The 20,952-nt window shown below is 43.1% G+C and overlaps 4 long non-coding RNA genes across 6 annotated transcripts; 1 reads left to right on the forward strand and 3 right to left on the reverse strand.

Moving 5' to 3' along the window:
- Positions 1-1,836: 1,836 nt before the first annotated feature.
- Positions 1,837-3,147, reverse strand: LOC135342117 (uncharacterized). The gene is made up of 2 exons (XR_010396763.1): positions 2,767-3,147; positions 1,837-2,714 (listed from the first exon to the last, which is right to left on the reverse strand). It is a non-coding gene; the product is annotated as an uncharacterized LOC135342117 (long non-coding RNA).
- Positions 3,148-6,571: 3,424 nt separating this feature from the next.
- Positions 6,572-9,366, forward strand: LOC135342116 (uncharacterized). 3 transcript variants are annotated; one of them, XR_010396761.1, is made up of 10 exons: positions 6,572-6,992; positions 7,134-7,201; positions 7,258-7,297; positions 7,360-7,419; positions 7,510-7,690; positions 7,753-7,902; positions 7,953-8,056; positions 8,185-8,304; positions 8,369-8,572; positions 9,183-9,366. It is a non-coding gene; the product is annotated as an uncharacterized LOC135342116 (long non-coding RNA). The 3 variants fall into 3 exon arrangements; XR_010396762.1 differs by lacking the exon at positions 7,258-7,297 and having other exon boundaries at positions 8,118-8,304; XR_010396760.1 differs by lacking the exon at positions 7,258-7,297 and having other exon boundaries at positions 6,781-6,992.
- A 967-nt stretch (positions 9,367-10,333) lies between these two features.
- LOC135341757 (uncharacterized) lies at positions 10,334-13,525 on the reverse strand. Its single transcript, XR_010396627.1, has 6 exons — positions 12,594-13,525; positions 12,352-12,516; positions 11,949-12,294; positions 11,741-11,892; positions 11,018-11,692; positions 10,334-10,950 (listed from the first exon to the last, which is right to left on the reverse strand). It is a non-coding gene; the product is annotated as an uncharacterized LOC135341757 (long non-coding RNA).
- A 5,588-nt stretch (positions 13,526-19,113) lies between these two features.
- On the reverse strand, positions 19,114-20,914 carry LOC135341758 (uncharacterized). Its single transcript, XR_010396628.1, has 2 exons — positions 20,734-20,914; positions 19,114-19,343 (listed from the first exon to the last, which is right to left on the reverse strand). It is a non-coding gene; the product is annotated as an uncharacterized LOC135341758 (long non-coding RNA).
- Between the last annotated feature and the right edge of the window lie 38 nt (positions 20,915-20,952).

Here is a 20,952-nt window from a genome sequence, read left to right on the forward strand (position 1 = left end):
GTGACTCCTTAACAACATTCATTGCTATGGGTTAGACAACTGTTCAGAAGTATGAAGGAAGTCAAAGATGCAGGATGATTGTCTTGCTGTCTCAAACAAGCCTTTTATATAACAAATTATGTTGATGCGGCGCTGTAAGTACATTTCCCGCTGGGTTGGCGGGGTGTGTCTGGAGGCGAAACACGGATCAACTTTTGGCATTACACAGAAATAATTGTGCGCACATGCTCTGTTCTATCTAATTCCCTTCCCTTTTTAATATATCTATGGTATAATCCAAACTTTCTTAGCTACCCTAATCTCAGCCCAGAGACCTAGAGGAAAGGCATGGGGAATTACATATGGTAGAATCACGAGGTAGGCCTACTTATAATTTATTGTAAAAATTCTCATACATTAAGGTAACATAACTCACCAGCTTCTTGATCCAGGTCCGTATTTCCTTGGGTGACTATACCATACATTGTTATGCCCCATTTTGTAGACGTACACGGGTCAGAGAAATACTTCCAACCTGTTTTAAGATATGACACTCAACAACGTGGTCGGCTAAGGAAAGTTCACTTGCGCATGCTCAAAAAAAAAGAAGGGGATTGGAAACAGAGGAGGTACGACATCCGCGTGTCATCCGCATGTCTTAACACACATTCCTTAGGTCAAAGGTCTCCCTGTGTAAACTTCCGCGTTATATTTCGCGGTCGCGAATATTTTCGTGATTGAACGGTCTGTGTTGTCTGTTTCTAGCTCTCCTGATCCACTAGCAATCACTCAGAAGCTGGGAGATACTCTAGAGAAGTAAGTTTATACCACTGAAAAGCTCTAAGTCCTTTGTCTTTACTCTGTTTCCCATTTTTGTTGAGTTTAGCTTGAATTACTTTGTCAACTTTTCTTTTTCCCTGCTGTGAAGTCAAAACAGCAAAGGACATTGCTTGACTGGGTTATTATGTATTTTAGTGCTACATAGAATGGCTTCATGCTATGGATAAGCTGTACTGTCCTTCAAACTGCTTTAGTACACTTTTACTAGACACACCACGCCCACGGGCCTTGACCTCTCACGACTTCATAGTACAGTAGAACCTCGATTATCCGGCTGGCAGTTTTCTTTTTAATTAAATTAATGCATAAGGAGTGATATTACTATTGTAAAATTCAAGTGGGTCAAATATATCAGCATGGATAGCCTTCACATAACAATATCTTGATTTAAATAGTGACAGATTTTGATGTTAAAGCTTCTTTGTCGAGCAAAAGCTAAGAAGCTTAAACAAGCTTGTGACTGGGTCTGCTTACTTGGATATTCTAGCACTGCATTAACAGCATGAGTAGCCTCCACACAACAAGTTAGTACTTTTGATAGTGGCAGCTTTCGGTGTTAAAGCTTCGTTGTCTAATAAAAGCGAGCAAAATGTAGCTTGAACAGAACTTGCACATGCGTTACTTATAACTGAAGTGATCCTGTACCAAGAACGATGGAACAGGGTCACTAATTAGTAGAAAGCTTGAATTATAGCTCCTGCTGCTTTTTAGGATCCTACTGCAGGACCTGGAGCCATACTTCTCTGAGACTCCAGGCTTCTTTGCTGTGATCCTAATCCATAATGCATATATCTATACTATATCTATACTATAGTACCACTACCAGTTCTGAAATGTTTCAGCATGCCTCCAGTCTGGTTTAGTTTTATTGCTCCTGAGTTGGCTGTGCAAGTCATATGTGATAACAACATCACTATAATTATGCACTGCATTATATTTCTGGTTTCTTTATAATCATGTCACCAGCCGAGGGTTTGCACTTTAGTGCTCTAGTTTAGACATTGATAATCATGAGCATTTCATGGCTAACAGGTATTCATACGTGTATAATTATATGATGTATGTTATTGCTGCACTTGATCGAATTTCAATAGAAATGTACAACAAAAAATGAACATGAGCAGTGAACAATGCTATTAGAAGAACATAATTGTTTATAGTCGTGCGAGTGTTACAATTATAAATTACATCAACAATGCAGTCATTGGAAATCAATCAACGCAAAATTAGGTTAGGCGACAACAGTACTTACTTCAACATTAATTTGATGGATATGGCCATACACCTTTCGTTGTTATGTTAGCAAAAAAACCCTGGGCCCATATGGTATATACCAGTCACTGACAATTATTTGACCCACTTGAATTTTACAATAGTAATGTCATTCCTTATGAGGGCATCGTACACAGCATCCCGTGATTCCTTCACTACGTATACAAAGGAACCGTCTACAACGCGATTGCATTTGGAGTCACAGGATTGTCAGGTTCAACATGTACTTCTATATATAGGTACAGGGACACCTTCATCAATAAGTACACTTGCTTTTCAGAGTACTTCTGGATATAGTTTTTCCTTAATACATCCGATCACCTTTGTTTCAGACTCTGCGTCTGAATAGTCCGGGGTTCCATTGGCCGAAAACAAACAGCAATTCTCCTTACTATTATTACCGTCTTGTCTTGTGGATGTAGCACCTGCCACTTCCAAATAACAAACACCTTGCCATCTTCAATTCAATCCATCGACATTGACCACATTGGCAAACTCAGGTGTGAATACTAATGAGGAAGAATGCTCGAGCTCATCAAAATCTTCATTTCTTGTCGTATCTTGAACTGGTTTGGCAACAACAAGATCATTTTGGAGTTGAATGAGCGTCACATGCACATTAACTGTGTGAATGAGAATGGATTATTAAAACGTAAAACAGAGAATAAAACTTACTTGTGCGTTTAGCCTAGCTGCTTTGCAGTCAAGTATTGAGCTGCTCCCTCCCACAGTCAAACACAGGGAGAATGAGATTTTGGCCAGGCTTCTCAATAGCTGGCCTTTGTTGCATGTAGCATGCATGTACGGTCCACTTTATACGTATATACATTGTAAAAGGAGGCCTCAGGCTCTTCTGCTGTGGTACATGCATGGTCCAGGATATAACTTCTTTTAATCATAGATGATGGCTTCTTGGTTGTTTTGGAGTGTTCCCTGACATGATTCTATTGATGGCAAGCTCTGCTCCAGGCTGTCTTATGATGTACTTTCAGCTTGTTGGTTAGCCTCACAAATTAGCCGCCCTTCCTAGGTCTCTCACTTAGGAAGGGCGGCTAATTCATGAGACTGGCATGCAATTAACACAACAGCAATTAATAATCTAGTCGGGCTCCACTCAACTATTCATGTTACCGTCGTAGCTCCTCCTCTTGCCTCCGGTCACAAGACGTAGATCTAATGATGCAACTTTGCGCTTTGTTATCACAATAAGCTAGCTGATAATCCTTACAACCGTATTAATTTTCTATCTGTGTGCTTTGTAGGGACCCGGAGTATCTAACACCTAGAGGATCCAGGAACGAACAGGTTCGGAATTTAATAGTTGTCAATGTCAAACCTAAACATCACTTCTAGTTCCTAATTCCTAGGTACGTGTGTACGTGTAAAGATGCCTTCGACTGGTGAAGTAGCTGGAAAAGTTGTATTTTGTTTGTGCGGCCCTATTGGATCCCTCTGCTGTTTCGTGATCAGTGTATGGGGAGTACTTATGCTGGTGTGTTAAATCTAGAAGTAGTAAAGATACGTAAAAAATTGATGAGAGTTTGTGCTAGTTTGTGCTATTTCGAATTACAGCAACCCCAATGTAAAAAACAATAATTCTAGTTTGGTGCTTCAAGTTATATTAGCTGTCTCACGAGGCCATAATAGATCAATTGCGCATATAATTATAGCCTCGATTTCAAAGTCGCGTTATAATAATTACCTAAGCGCCAGCAAATAATAAATTATTCCAGGCACTCATTTGGAGCAAAACCCAAAATTTGATTTGACTGTAATTAAAAGAACGGTATGTCGGTATGTTAAAATTAAATGTAGCTTTAAACTATAATAATAGGCCTATTCATTCATCTTTGTCTATTGCAAGTGTCTGTTCACACCTTTGAAGTATGTGTGTTTGTCAAAATACTACTTTGATGTGTGTCATTCATATTCTTGTAATCAGTAGTCTTAAAGTCTCTTAAGGATAATTAATACAGTGGAACCTCCATTAACGACCACCTCCGAATAGCAACCACACGCTATATAACGGCCAAAAGCTCAGGTCCGGATTGAAACTACAATGACTTCAATGTAAAGCAACCTCTCAGGAGCGACCACCTCTCTACTCCGTATGCCGAGCAGCTTTCTATTCTCCCGATTAGCTTTAGCAATGGAAAATAACCTCCCAGAACGGACAGCCACACCCAGAATTAGCAGGAAATTATTGCTGAGATAGTATTATTTTGCACAATCGTGAAAACCTATATTATTGTCTCTACAGCCTCTTGTATGAGCTAAAGAAGCAGTTAGCAAAGCCCCAATTGCAAGATTCATTTGCAGCAAGAAATGACTCAGCGAGCATAACATAGCTGGCAATCGAAACCTCCCAAGTAAGACCACCTCTCTATAACGGCCAAAATGCTGTTTTCCCCCCAATGATGTCCGTTTTATGGAGGTTCCACTGTAGTATAGTTAATTATGATGAAGTTCTCTGCTGTTTTATTAACATTTTCAGCCACTGCCGTTATTCGAAAATTGTTACGTTGTCATTGACAGTGGTGCAATCACTTGGCAGGTAATTGCACGTAATTGCACGCTGTCAATAACGACGTGTGATATAGGATTAATTGCTGTACACTCTCCAGTCACTAACAACTCATAGTATGGTTAAGAGTGCAATATAGTACGAGTAACATTATGAGTGCTATTAATCCCGTATTGCATGAGTAACCATACTATTGATTTCTAATCGTGTATGATGAAGTTCTCTGCAGTTTTATTAACATTTCAGCCGCGGCCGTTATTTAAAAATGTTTTCGTTGTCATTGACAGCGTGCAATTACCTGCTGGACCGGATGTGATATAGGATTAATTGCTGTACATTCTCCAGTCACTAACAACTCATACCGTATAGCAAGCGGGTAATTTTCGTGGGGTCGTTTATCTGGAAAACGGTGGTTTTCGTGAGTAAAAATGTTGTTGTCTGCACTGCATTCATACGTTCCAGTAAGCCACGCCTACGTTAACAGTTTGTGGAGGTCAACTTGCCCACGAAAATAACGAATTTTGTGCCCCACGAAAATTACCTGCTACACGGTAGTATGGTTAAAAGTGCAATATGGGATTAAAAGCACGAGTAACATTATTAATCCTGTAACCATACTATTGATTTTTGATTGTGAATGATGAAGTTCTCTACAGTTTTTATGAACATTTTCGGCCACAGCTGTTATCAAACTTTGTCATTGACAGCGCGCTGACAGCCCCAAAAGCAGATTTCTTCCACGAAATCTACTGCATTTACATACAGTGCAGTATGTATATAATGTACATATATTTATGGTTGCTATGGTAGTGATGCCTATACAGAGCACTGGATTGCTTTGATCTGCCCACTCACTGGGCTAACAGCAACTCATACGATTATAATTACTGTATAAATTTATTAATACAGTTTCTGCTTGGAATCTTCTATTACATTAAAGCTGTTGTCTTGTTTGAGGACTTACTCAAGACTCAGTTTGTTGGTATAGTGCATCAAGAGGATACACCCTACTGGAACAATAAAACCAAATTGCCCTTGATTGAGTATTTTAGCCCTGAAGATGTGGATGTGGCTTATCAACAGGCTGCTTAGTAAGTTGAGTTTCAAGTATTGGTGTACTTAATATAAGTTTTACTGCAGTGCTTGCTGGGGAGCAGGGGTGATTTACTTGGCCTTTTTGATCCTGTCCGGAACGTTCATTGGTGTCAACATATGGAGGACAAAAATGGCAGCACGATGATCCATGGCTATTTACGTGTGTGTTCAAGACAGCGGTGCATAATTAGTTGTTTAGTAGAGAAGTACAAGCTGTTTAGCGTTTTCTGGAATAATTCATGTACATGTATAATAGTGATTATAATTATGTATACTCTTAATAAAGTAAATTGTTTGTTTCTCAGGCAAAGGTGAGGCTTCTTTTCCCCCCTTGATAAAAATCACACAAAAAAGAGTATCTTGTACATCAAATTTAACTGGTCCACTACCATAATAACATCCAAATTGACGTCTTGACTTCATCTGCTACATGCAGGTTGCTAATTCCTGAGATAATTGCATGCTTAAAATGGTGGCAAAATATAAGGTAAATTAATACGGATACCGTAGGCGTTGACAGTGGCGGATCCAGAGGGGGTTCTTTGGGTTCAATGATTGGTCAAATTGTTGTGCAGTGCATCCAGCTTAGAGAGTAGATTACCACAAATCTGTAATGTAAATATCTTTCGATTGGAACATTTCTTAGAAATGGTGCTGACACCAATGTGTAGGTGAATGCCCAAGGTACAACATACCCAAAAATGTTTCCAAGGTGGTGGGTTTGTGGTGATTAATAGAACAGCAAATTATTATAGTGGGTAATCAGTTAGAGTAATAAAACAGTAATCTTGTACAGCTAAGGTCCTAGACTTCATCACATAATTGTTTAGGTATCCTGGCTATCCTTTAGGAGTCTCACAAATGTCCACCCACTTCCCTAAGTGAAGTGGGAAGTGCGGCCTGGGATCGAGGCTAGATGAACTCTTGATTATATGTAGCCATAGGGTGATTACATGGTAGTCTCATGAACTCTTTGGTACCGCGGCCTTACCTCGAATCCCACAATCATATAGGCGTGGCTTCTGGTTACATGCATGCCTACCGCACATGCGCATCCAGTATACACAACCAAAAATCCACGTATATGATTAGCATCTGTGAGAGGTGCACTTATTATACTGATGTGTGCACAGAACCGTATGAAATCTATTTTGTAATACAAGTGGATCAGATGTGTGTTAAAGATGTGTGTGCAATATGTACTTCACTCGTGATTACCAATGTGATGTTCTGCTATGTATCACAAGTGAGGAAGGAGCTGCTCTGCTACACATCTGTGCATGTGAGCAAATGAGAGCTTGTGATTTAAATTATTTATTACTGTAGCTATTAAGAAGCAGGCATTAGACAGTGTGGAAAGGTGCAGACTCACATGAAGGTTTGTTAGACAACCAGAGTTTAATACTTTGGTTATTTTTATTAGGTAGAACAACTGGCCAGACAGCTAGATGCCAGACAGCTAGACGTCAGTCATCTATAGAGTGGAAACGCGTGAGTCTATAACTATGTATGCACTGATGACCAAAATTATAATTATATATTTCTAGGCTTGAAAGTCATCATTATTTGACAACATTCAGACGAGGGGTTAATTGATGATCCACTACTTCCCTATTACTTTGTGATTATACATTTATTTCAATTATTAGATGGCTGCTTTTATTGTGACCCCTTATGTGACTAACTATGAATGGCTCGCACTTTCAAAAGTGAGTGCACTACATGTACGTATACGTTTAGACGTGTGTACGTGTACATTTTACATTTCAAACTCTACCCCTGCGTGCATGTGTATCTAGGTGTTCAGAGTTGCATAGTGTGTTTCATTTTGGAAAGCAGACAAGTATGTAAGGGGTTCTTAGACCTGGTAAGGAATGCAACCCACACATTAAAAAAAATGGAAGTGCACCCGCTGCTCAACCTTGTGGAAGACCTTGCTGTCTCTTCGGTCCAACTGCTGCTTTCAATTAACACTGAAAGGTTAATGTTTAAACTGTGTACGTATATATGATATGTAACACTTCCTTCGTCTTGTGTTGCAGGTGTGAAGCCTTTAATTTATATTGATGAGGGAGAAGAAAGTTTTTCAAATAGACGAGCCCTAAGTGGTGATATTACTGCTTCGTTTTCAACATTACAAGCATTGAGATTTGTCTATTCAAGTGGCTATTACCAGAGTGAGATTTTCAACAGTGAGTATTATAATTTATGCTGTTGGTTTACCTACGTTATACTTATTTAGGTGTGTTGCTGGGTTGACTAATCTCTACAACCAGCATGGAATGGCCTGGTGTCTCATCACACATCTTGGCAAGGCTATATCAGTCTGGAGCAGCACTGAGAAAGGTATTGTACATGCATGGATTAAGCTATAATTATGTTTGTTTGCATGCTATCTAAAAACAAGGCTCAACCAACAAGTTGAGAGATATTGCCAGATATTGCCTTAATTGTCTTTCAATGGCACCAATCAGAATGGTGTGAAGTCCAAGAGAATACGATATACATTCATCATAGTCTTGGATGTTTTCAATCGGTGCAAACGTATATGGAGCAGTTTATGGACACATGTACGAATTACTTCTTGCTTGAATGTAAGTGTTCAATATCAATTTTGAATATAATATTATACAATGTACCATTGACAATATATTTCAGGTTGTGTATGCAGGACTCCTGTTGTTCATTCTAATTGCTTAATTGACGGCATATAGTGGTCTGTGCCATAATGGAAGAAGAATCTTCCCCCTTCCCCCTTGCCAAAATGAGAGGCTTTTGACCCTTCGGACTGAACACGTAAACACATGTTCCTGACATGTACATATGTTACACTGGACAATTCGACCTGGGAGCTCGAGTTGGGTTTCACCTAGCCACGATTCCAGGCCGATTAAAATACGGCCTGGTACCTATTGCAGGGGTGATAGTGCGCATGCGTTAGTTTATTCTCCAAAATCTGGGGAATCCCCTTTTTCTTTCTCTCATCTATTTTCTATCTTTGTACATCAGCTTAGCTCTCTATTGCGTTGTTCCAGAAGGCTTTCACACTAGTCTGAAGCCAGAAGAGGCTCTCATCTACCTCTATGACGGTTGTATGGTCAGGATGTCTTACCTTGGATCTGTACAGGCTATGGGAAGTGTATGGTGCCTCAAACTGCTACTTGCGAAGACAACCCGGCTATAGGACCATCCTAGACGTAGATGAGAGCCTCTTCTGTCTTAAAACTAGTGTTCAAGCCTTCTAGACCAACACAATAGACGGCATAAGCCACAGCTTTACAGAGCTCAGTCATAGAGATAAAGTATTACGGAACATATTCTTAGTAAACGGACTAATTTCCTGTGTAATTTACTAAGGTTTTACGTTCGTAGTACGATTACCCATATTCTGGGTAATTTGAAGCGCATGCGCACTATCACCCCTGCAATAGGTACCAGGCCGTATTTTAATGCGGCCTGGAATCGAGGCTAGGTTTCACCATATACAATGAGCAAGACTGTCCGTTGTTAACTTAACATTACTACGCAGCCTTTTACAATCGAACAAGAACGAGAGCAACTTAGCATTATCATAGTAATTTTTATAAGTTGTCCTCTAGCTATTTTAACCATCCTTTTCATGCATGCACTTGTCAATACATAATTATCTCTGCCAACTGCATGATCTATATTTATAATTATCATAATTACTGTAAATACAATGATATACAACCGAGCTACTAGCTCTAGGTTATATTTACATATATGTACCAGATTATGTACAATGCTGAATCACAACTGTACAGCTTCCGCACATATCTGTGCTATCACTTGAACTTTCACTAATTATGACCTTTTAATGACATTCCAGGCCAAATTGCTTTTACGTTTTATGCTGATTCAGCACAAATAATGCTGACTCTAGCACAAATAATGCTGACTCAGCAGTAGCGTCTCCTTGCGTTTCTGCATTGTGACAGAAACCCTAAACCAGTTTGCATGCAGTTATATATAATTATATTAAGATCTGATGGCTACTGGACCTAACCCTATGTCTATGAGCACCGACAGCGACAGTAGCAGTGAGGATGAAGGCAGCAATGGCAGAAACAGTGACAGTGACAGTGACCCTAACATTAACAGTGACAGTGCTAGTGAGCCTGATAGTGATCCAGAGGAGGATGTTCGAGAGACAACATTAACACAGAGATGTCACAGACTAAAATTTAAGTGTATTGGTAGCAAGAAGGAGCAAAGATACCAAGATGCTCTTCGATCAGCTCAGGATGTGCGACGGCTTGGACATACAATCCCTGTCTCATTATTCAAGGAACCTCTAAACCCTAGAGATGCACAAGCAATAGCCTTCAAATGTCAGTTGGATGGAAAATGGAAAACGATAGGATATGTCGTTAGTGAATTGTTAGATGAAGTCCACAATATAGCAGAATAATATCTGTGGAGTTCGCCTGGATATCTTATGTTACTGACTGGAGATCAGGACCAGCATACTTCGCTGGTATATGGGTCGAGAAGATGGGTGAGTGGTCAAACCTAGCTAAACGAAAAGCAAGTACAAGATAACTGGTTATTGAACTTTATGTTATGTGTATTTTATTATCTATATTTATTATGCGTTCATGAATCTTTTTAATCCCTTGTTGTGTTGTATATATAATTATAATTTGATTTTCATATAAATTATTGCTTAATTGAACACAATAAGAAGTATAATGTTGGAGTGAAGTTTATTGAGCGTATGAGTGTTCAAATAGGTGATGTTGAGTGCTTTCCAGTGGTGGTGGCATTGGAATGGGTAAATTATGGAAGGTCATCCTAGTTGAACGAGCACCAGATTCAGGGAGTGTTGCTCTTCCATACATAAGGTGAGCTGGTTGTTCTTTTCTTCGAACACGTTTCTTCCTCTTTGAAGGTTTCTCGTCAAAGTGCGGTCTGCTTCCTTCATAAAAGCGGTCATGTGATGAAGAAAAGTAATAAAACCCCAGAGCTGAGTCTGACCTCTTGTCAAACTCGATGCACACCTTCCTCCAGGTGTACCTCGCTTGCCGTAAGGTAAAGTGCTTTCCTGTCAAATCTCTCATGATTGAGAACAGCACTCAACATCATCAGTAGTGCTTGAGCGGGGATTCTCCATTGGCCTTCCAGTTTGGGCGTACTCTCGTCTTTTCCATTCAACACTTTCGATTCCTGTGGTGAGGGCATACACAATCTCCCTGGTGAATCCTAGGACAGTTACTTTCCTGTGTGGAAAAATTGCCACTAGATCATTTTTGCTTCAATTCACATCAACAGTAAACTTTAGGTTACCTTGTAACTTCCATCAAGCTGAAGTCGTACTGGGCTGTATGCCAAGGCATCAGCTCATCTAAAATGAGATTCAGGAGGTCATAGTTGTACTTTGACCTCTGGAGAGATGACAGACCTCGCTCATCACAAGAGCGCCTCCAATTCCTGATGACTCTAACGTACTTCTCTTCATACTCATATTTATTTTTTCTCATAACAGTTCAACACCCTCAGAGAAAAGATTTTCTGCATCTTGGACTGACTGTTTTCTCTGGCCTGTCAATGCTGGGTATGTTAGTCCAGACTCGTCATCATATAATGCCTCATGAAATCTTTCAACCCTGATTGGTTGTGGGCTGGACGTCTATCAGCTATGGACTGGTTTGTGCAAAGCATATCAATTGCAGAACGACGTGTACGATACATGTGGTAGAGTTCCTGGACAGCATCTCCGTTCCATTCAAGCCGTACAGACTCCTCCAAACCACTCACGATATCACAACCGTCAGCCTTGATCCACCATTTAGCCTCAGGATGCACCTCTACAGCATGGTCTAGTGTAGCCATCTGAAAAATATTATAAAGAAACTTCAGAAAATCAAATTTACCGAATATGTTCCAAGAATTAGAGAACTGGGTATTCACAATGTGCCTTCTCATTGTGCGCTCACCTAGGGCAGGTACATTCACTCGAGCCTATGAGATCAATCATACAGATTTACACACATGATGTCATACATGTACCTGTATGGGATCCAAAAAAACTACGTTTTCTTGTCCAGTTTGAGATGTTGAGACCTGACTCCACATTGGACCACATAGCATTTTTGAGAACTTAGTCCCAATAGAGAGTACATGCTAACAAGCCACTTCTCGTAACCTTCTTAACACACAGCCTGCATGTGTATAGGTTTAAATTGAACAATAATAAGTCTATACGTACACCACTTACATGAGTTGTATTTGTAGAAGTAAAAAAAGTCGTCATGTACTGAAGTAACCCAAAAGGCATCCTTGATACTGGAAAGCGTGACTCGTTAGAGTTAGGTCGGAGTGTACCTAATCCTTTGGCAAGATGATACAATACGTTCACTTGAGTCCAAGTGCTTCATTGCAAGCAGTGTCAACTCAAGAAAGTTACCATCCACGGCAACTTTATAGAAGCTGGTAGCGAGTTCACAAAACAGCTCACTGATTAATTTCAGCTGGTCTGCAGGTGGAAGGTTTAGAACCTGCCGTTTGAAGTTCTGAAACTTGTCAACCATTACGAGATTAACCTGGCATTCTCCAGTATCAACCTACGTGGATAAAATAATAGTACACACAGCCTGTACATGATATACTTCAGTACGTACATAAGAGATACTCAGAGCTTGTACGTGGCTCTGAAGATACTCTTGCAGGGAGTGTCATGAGGGGTGTTGTACTAGGGTGTTTAGAACGTGTAGCTGTTTCTGCTTCCCTCGGTGCTGTGTAGTGTTTGCTGAGAACCTTCCTCACTCGAGAGCTACACGCCAAACCTAGTCATATACATTTTAGTCATTATTTTAAAGTATTTTAACACACACATCCATGCAACGGTATTTATTTCACTCACTGCTTCGCAATGGTTCTCGGCTTCTTTGGTGTACAAACAGAGCAGCTGACTTCCAGAAATTCTCAGACATTGCAGGCCAACTATTGCTAGGTGTTGATAATAGAATAAACTTTACAATTGCTATATCTTCCTTTAATTTCCATTTCGATGCAGTAGCCGGAGAGGGTGTACACGAGGCACCGGATTGTTGAGCAACTGAGCTTGTGCTGTTTTTCACTGTGAGGGGAAGTCTTCGACTGCGGAGTCGCTTCTCCTGCTGCTTGGGTGTTATTCCAGTAGGAGTGGACAACTGTCGACATCGCTTTCTTTCACCACTAGCTCTAGCTCTGTCGACATGTTCAGCCATGGCTAGCTGGTTAGTGCTGCTCGGAATTCGACTCTGGGGTCGCTTCTCATGCTGCTTGGCCTTGGCCGCCCTGGGTACGGGTGTACATATTACATAAACACTGGCAGTAGGAGTGGACAACTGTCGACATTGCTTTGTTTCATCAATAGCTCTAGCTCTGTGTTCAACCATGACCAGCTGGTTTAATAGATCTAGTGTTGCTCCTGAGGGGAATTCGACTCTGGGGTCGCTTCTCATGCTGCTTGGCCTTGGCTGCCTTGGGTGTTACTGTACATATTACATCAACACTGGCAGTTAGGAGTTGAAAACTGTTGAAATAGCTTTCTCTTGGCTCTGTGTTCAACCATGACTAGCTGGTTAGATCTAGTGTTGCTCCTGAGGGGAATTCGACTCTGGGGTCGCTTCTCATGTTGGCTGCCTTGGGTGTTACATCAACACTGGCAGTAGGAGTTGAAAACTGTTGAAATAGCTTTCTCTTGGCACTGTCACGTTCAGCCATAGCTAGCTAGCTAGGATCAGGATTATGGTTTTAGATCCAGTTATTTTACTGCTGAGTCAGCATTATTTGTGCTAAGTCAGCATAAAAAAAGCAATTTGGCCTGGAATGTCATTAAAAGGTCGTAATTAGTGAAAGTTCAAGTGATGTCCGACCTCCTCTGAGATGAAATGTACAAGTTCAATTGCACACAACTGTACGGACTTGTACACGGACACGGAACAGATCAGGACTTTTTGGTTGTGTAGCATCCTGGTTCCACGTGCTAAAGTACAGCTACTGTCAGCAAGCCCTGTACAAATTGGCTGCTCAAATCTTAAGTCTGGCTGACTGTCTCAAGCTTAGCCTCTTCTCCAACCCTCCCTCTCCTTGATTGGCCCCACTGCGCTCTCTCAAGAGCAGATAAAGGAAGCTACATCAGGTACAGAGCGCTCCTTTGTACCCAGGACTTGCCACAGACAATAGGTGAGTGGCTTACACTCACAACAGCTGCTTTATAGCACGAGCATAGCGGCTCAACCTTAGGATGCAGTTGCTCGCTAGCCCAGACGACAGGCCACTCACTGCTGTGGAAGCAGCCCTCAGGTACCCTCACGCTCAGCCCCGCTCGCCCACCCACACGGAATCCCCGCCCAGGGCTTGCCCACACATACACATGTACACACACAGCCGCCGCAGTATACACACGTGTAGCTCACAGCTGTTGGAAATCCTGCCCAGGGATTGCCCACACGGGATGCAGCCCACCCACACAGCTGTTAAAAGCCCCGCCCAGGGCTCGCCCACACACAGCCTGGGCACCAAAAAGGTATTCTGTGGGTAAGAAACAGCTGCAAGAAAAGGGCAACCCCAACGTAGAATGCACACAGCTGTTGGAAGCCCCGCCCACACAACCTGGGCGACCGCCTCACCAAACAGGTTTTCTGTACTAATTCGGGTAAGACACAGCTGGCACAGCTTGGGCAACCTCACTTCAATGTAGCCCCACCCACCCGCTGCACAGGGATGCATCCCACCCACACAGCTGTTGGAAGCCCCGCCCAGGGCTCGCCCACACACAACCTGGGCAACCCCCTCACCAAACAGTTTTTCTGTGCTAATTCGGGTAAGACACAGCTTGGGCAACCTCACTTCAACGTAGCCCCACCCACCCACGCTGCACAGGGATGCAGCCTACCCACACAGTGGGCTCGCCCACACACAACCTGGGCAACCCCCTCACCAAACAGTTGGGTAAGACACAGCTGCTAGCTGCACAGGGATGCAGCCTACCCACACAGCAGCCCCACCCAGGCTGTTAGACTCCCACCCACGCGATGCAGCCCATCCACACAGCTGTTGGAAGCCCCACCCAGGGCTCGCCCACACACAGCCTGGACAACCTCCTCACCAAACAGTTTTCTGTGCTAAATTCGGGTAAGACACAGCTGCAGCATGGCTCGTCCGCTGTTGGAAGCCGGTTTGTCTATACACATAGCTTGGGCAACCCCGCCCCCACACTATTCACTACTTCAACAGCCCCACCCACCCACGTTGCTCAGGCCGTCCTTGATTGGTATTGAGCTTAGATTTCAGTGCCCCGAGTTGATTACCAGACCCACCGTATAAGCTTCAATCTCACGCTGGCTATTGAGTCAGACAACATTTCCAACCCCATGGCTCGCCTATGCACCGTTGGAAGCCCCGCCCGGGGCTCGCCCTATACACACAGCTTGGACAACCACGCCGGCCCGACCTTGAGTTACCCCGACGCTGAACTCTACAGTGCCTTGTTCTAATCTCACGTTGGATCTTGGGCTGGGTATTTTGGACAAAAACCCAACACCCTTCTGATTATCACAGTCTACACCATATTGTTTCCGTCTACATGCTACCCACACCATGTGTTTTTTAATATCTGTGTTGCTCAGGCCCATACGTACTATCGTTCAGGCTACACATAATATTATACTTGGCGTTAATTAAAGCTTAGCTCGGCCACACAGCCCAAAGTTGCTTTTAAGCTGGGTATTCTCTATCTCAGTTTCTCGAATTCAGGCCACATAGCCCCGCCCAGGAATTGCCCACCCACACCGCCTTTTTCAATCTCAGTGGGCGCAGTAGAAGCGGGCCAGGCCTGCCCACCTAGTCATATTTTGTATTCATTAATTAAACCCAGCGCCAGACTGTTACTCAGCACCCATCCGCAGAGCCCCGCCCAGGGCCTCTTTCACGGACCGCTCGCCCAGTCAGTCACAACAATGTTCATACTAGCCTGGCCTCTGCACTAGTTAGACTGCCGACCCCTCTACAGTAGACCAATCTCAGCACAGAATCATACGTTACATTAATTAAAACTTGTCTGTTAACCCGCAGAGCCCCGCCCAAGGCCTCTCTCACAGTCATACTGGAAGTCGCCTTTTCATTTCATACCAGCCATCAACAGGTTCTCCGCTAGGGGGGTCCACAGGCCGCTGCTTACAGGTGCCCTATGAAGTATTTTCTACAGGCACCGCAAACTCAACCCTCACAGATGTTGAGAGCCCCGCCCAGGGCGCAGAACTCAGAGCCCACTCAAGGCTCCGCTAACAGCACAGAATCATACTTTGACCCACATCATACTCATTTCTTCAATCTCGGTCGCTAGTCAGACCGCGGTACATGTAAACTCATGCCCCTGCCCACGTCAGAAGGCATGAACTCCCGCTCCGAGGCGCACTTACAGTCAACCTGACCGCCCAGTTGAAATCCCACACAGCCCCTCTCCCACACGCCATCCGAAGCACCGGCTCTGCGGCAAGTGTTTTCTACAGCCGGCACCGCGGTACATGTAAACTCAAACATTCTTTGCCCACCAGTCCCAGTCCCCTGCGAAGACATGCACTTACAATCAACCAATCAACCTGACCGCCAGCCCCGCTCGTGGCAGCTCATTGCGCAGAGTCAGAAGCACAGTGCTCAGTAGTTATACCTGCTTAGCACCATCGCAGTCAGTAAAGTCATTGCCTGTATTACTGCTTGTCGTGAATCTCCGCAGAGCCCCGCCTCGGCCTGCGCATAGATCAGCACGACCCCAGGCCACACCCCCGCCAGCAACAATAATAGCTCTCCCACTCAAAACGCATGCGTTCATCGGCAGCGCCGCCTCTCATACTAACCCTGCAGGCAGACTCGCTTATAAGCACCTCATTCTTCTGAATCTCCGCAGAGCCCACCCAGGCCGCACTACCTACATTCAACCTGACGGTTTCAGGCGTAGCTCTGGTCACACAGCTTATGATTATTATTATTATTACTACAAGTGTTTAGCAGTCTCAGTTAGGACTCACGGCCACATCCCGCCAGCAACAATAATCAACAGTATGCCAGTGGCAGATAGGAAATGTTTTGCGAGTATCACGAGGGTTGATCAATTCGCAACAATAGAATCCGCATTATTACCACACGATCCTTGCCAGGACGCAAGTATATAGTTGGATCACAAAGGGTCAAAATTTTCTACTGATTTGCACTGTAGCATGCACTATTCTCAGCCCACTACAGGGCAATCCTCTGGATCTCGGGTGCTTTCCCTCAGGTTTCACCACCGGTCGCACGAACCCGCTGCTAATACTAATAGTTATTCTGACCACGCTTTGGCTGAACGTCCGGGCAACCATGCAGTGTACCCCCTCAATTGTCCATTAGAGTCACAATCATGACCGTCGTCGACTGCTGGCCCTCTATACACATCAGTGCAAGACTATACTGGTCTGGGTGCTAGTCTCCAAAACAAACAGCCCAGCCTTGCCAGCGTTACACCCACACTCCATGGCATGCTAGCAGTACAACAATCTTCTCCCCGTGAATACCATGCGATTCTCCCCGTCGACTCAGTCCGTACTGCCGGTATGTTCTTCCCACATTCGCCGACTCTTCACAACTTCGTGCACTTATATTTTGTATATACACGACTTCCATTATTTGTTATGACGGTTTATGTATAGATGGTTTGTGTGTAAGCTATATATTTTATTGTAGATAAATAATTCCACCTCCGGGTGTTGAGCCATATCGGCAACCTAAAATACGCATACCCACATTCTGCCTCGACATGGCTTCCCCTCAACAGGGATTATTACTCAATGCTCAGTATGCAGCCTACATGTGTTCCCTTAACAGGACCCGCGCCTTGACATGGCATACCCCTCAATGGGGATTATTACTCAATGCTCAGTATGCAGCCTACATGTGTTCCCTTAATAGGACCCGCGCCTCGACATGGCTACCCCTCAACAGGGATTATTACTCAATGCTCAGTATGCAGTCTATATATATACATGTGTTCCCTAACAGGACCCGCCATTGTAACCCCCCCCCTTTTTCGGTGTCGTACCCAGGTATTTTCCTAGTTTTGGGGAGTACACTACCTATTTCTATTCCTTGGGGCTGAATGAGGGCCCCCAACACTTACGTGCTTAATGCTAATCGCAGGGGCCCCTCTCTCAGTACTCCCCCAAAACCTAACCGCAGTCACGTGACCCCAACCTCTAGCATGACAGAGATAAATGGGCACGTGACATCCGCTTAGACCGGTACTGCCAAAAGATAGTAATATCCTCGCGTAGGATATGACGCATTACCTATAGATCGCAATCATCTACTGCAATCTGTACGACCATAGTTAAACACTGTTTTGGAGGTGTCTATGGGATTTAGAAGCCCAAAGGCACTGATTTAGTATCCCGAGCGTAGCGAGGGTACTAAAGTGGCTGAGGGCTTCTAAATCACATGGACAGTGTCTAACTCATTTAGATACTAGTGCGCATGCGCAAACTGCTTGACTACAATACAATTACTTGACAACGGAATACTAGGTATACTAAGTAAATTTGCAGGTATACTAAGTCCCATAGTATACCTGCTCTGAGGCACTTTTCCCATGTACTTCCCATGTACTTCCCATGTAGATCTTATCAACTAGTGTCTAAATAATAGTTATAGACTGAGTCCAAGGTCTCTATGGGGTTTTGAGACCTGAAGGCCCGAGGCTGTAGCATCTCGAGCGTAGCGAGGGTGCTACTAAGGGCCTGAGGGTCTCAAAACTCCATAGTGACCGTTGACGAGGCCTATAACTGGTTTAGAATAGTGCTAAGCAAGCTAAGCTATATTAACACAAAGAAGACTCTGAAACCAAGAGTTTCTACAAGCCTCAAGCAACGTTAAAGCTTTGCTCTGGCTAGTCTACATAAAAAAACTCACATTGATGAAGGCAGTTTCTGTTTCTTGAGAATCACGCATTGCAAATAAAAAGTTGCTATTGTCATAGTAGTTAGCTCTGCACTAGAGCACTAGCTATTGTAGCTGCAAGAGAGAGATAAAAGCTGCAAAGCGGCACTGCAGAACGCAAAACTTTAAAAAAAATTAATTTTTAATGATGCACTGTATCATCGTTACTATGACTTCAACATAAACTGTGTGATGTTGCCATGTTCCATACAAGTTAATCTTGACATCATCTTGCCTGTAGGCATAATCAGTATAATAGACCTACTTAGAAGACCTCAGGTCCATAAGTGAAATAATGGACCTCTCAGTGACCTATCAGATTGCAGTATTACTACAAGCATTTTCTAATTGATATTAGATCATGTTTGTCATAAATACTGCAATCTGATTGGTTAGAGGAAATGTTCTATCCAATTTAGAAAATCATGTACTTACTTAGAAAATCATGTACTTCAATAGAAAATCATGTAGCAAAGATTTGATCAAAATAAGATAATAACCATAATAAAAGTACATAATAATAAGCAATACTTGATGACAATGAGTGTTTCTTTGGTATTGTTTCCTTTCTTGCTTGTTTTACTTCTTTACTTGACTTTGGGGGAGCGAATTTTCTTGCTTTCTTTGCCACTGGAGCAGTAAATACGTTCTCACTGGCCGGCTGTGGAGGAGAGCAAATAGTCTACGAACTCTTTGTCTTGCAGGTCAGAGAGAGCAGATAGGAAGGTGGGGCTGGTTGCTGCAGCAGATATGGAGGTGGGGCTGATTGCTGCAAAGACAGAGCTGGAGGTGTGGCTGGTTTGGAAGGAAGCAGGGAAGGATGTGGGCTGGGTCTCAGTAGTTCTAGAAACCGTAATAGGCGAACTCAAGAAAGCGTTCGGCACCGGAGGAGGCTCAGAATCCATTAATTTTGTTTGTGCGTTCAAACCATTGTTGTCAGGCGTATGAGCGTTGTTGCTATGATCTAAAATGCTTAGACACTGTTTAGGAAGTTTCCACGTGATTTAGAAGCCCTCAGGGCTAGTAGAACCCTCACTGCGTTCGGGATTCTACAGAACGCCCTTTGGGCTTCTAAATCACGTAGAAACTTCCTAAACAGTGTCTAACTATTATTTATGTCCCATCTGATTGGCTGACTGGTTGCTATGCATCAAGCTGCATGACTACCACATAGCAACACTATTCAAACAAGAAGACAACTAGGAAAAGATAGCTCGTTCACACCAGGGCTGCTGTCCGCACTCAAATCCTTGCGCAGCCTGGACAGAATATGAGCAGCCAGCCCCTCCCTCAAAGCGAAAGGTACAGAGCCACTCCACCTCTCTGTTCAATTAGTAAGCCCCTCCCTCCACTTACTGCGCAGCAACCAGCCAGAAGAAACAACACAGCTTGCTCTAGACGGTGTCTAGACCAGCTCTCTTCAGCTATGCCAGGCTAGTAGGCAAGCAAAGGTAAGCTTAAAATAGCCACTCCTATATTATTTACTAAACTGGCTTCTTTTTATTTAAATACAGAAGCTAAACAGGCCTATTAAAGTGCAGTGCGTGCAGTACCAGTGCTAGTGAGCAAGGCTCAGCCTGAGCCCTAGCCCTCTCCCAGAGTGTCTTTAAAGCAGCTCCTTCTGCAAGCACACAGCAGAATTTTTGATGAACTAGTCAACAGACTACACCCTCTGTCTCTATGTTTTCATTTATGACAATTTGTTTCTCATGCAAGACATTTTCATTCTTCGAAAACACCATTAATTTATTTTTACTGCATATGCTTGAGGTGCCAATTTATGAGCCATATTTTCCCTTGTAGCGCTATAGCCCTGAGGTGCCAATTTATGACAGTTAAACCCCACTAGACTACATAGCAAAAGTGTAGTAGGTGGGAAATATGTACATCAGAAAACGAGTGTTGCAAGCGTGCGCTTGCTAATGCCTCTCACCATGTTATGCTTTCGCTCAAAAAGTATTAGTAGTTTCTAAAGTTAGCTTATCTATATAAAATCACTGAGAAGAAAAGACTTATTTACATGCATCTATTGTTTAATTACCAGGACGTACCTCAAGAATGAAGAAAATTGATTCTTCCAGGATCTGTAGTTCAAGTGTATATAATATCCAAGAAGAAAAAACTTGTGTACATGCATATTGTTATATGTATTGGAGAACGTGGCTAGAAGCTGTTAGTTTTCGTCGCATTGCAATCGTTGAGCAGTTACAGCTGGAACAGACACACAGACAGACAGTCACGTACGTACCCTCCGTGCGGCTACGCCTCTA

The sequence above is a fragment of the Halichondria panicea genome, chromosome 9, assembly GCF_963675165.1.
Source record: "Halichondria panicea chromosome 9, odHalPani1.1, whole genome shotgun sequence".
Taxonomy (NCBI): domain Eukaryota; kingdom Metazoa; phylum Porifera; class Demospongiae; order Suberitida; family Halichondriidae; genus Halichondria; species Halichondria panicea.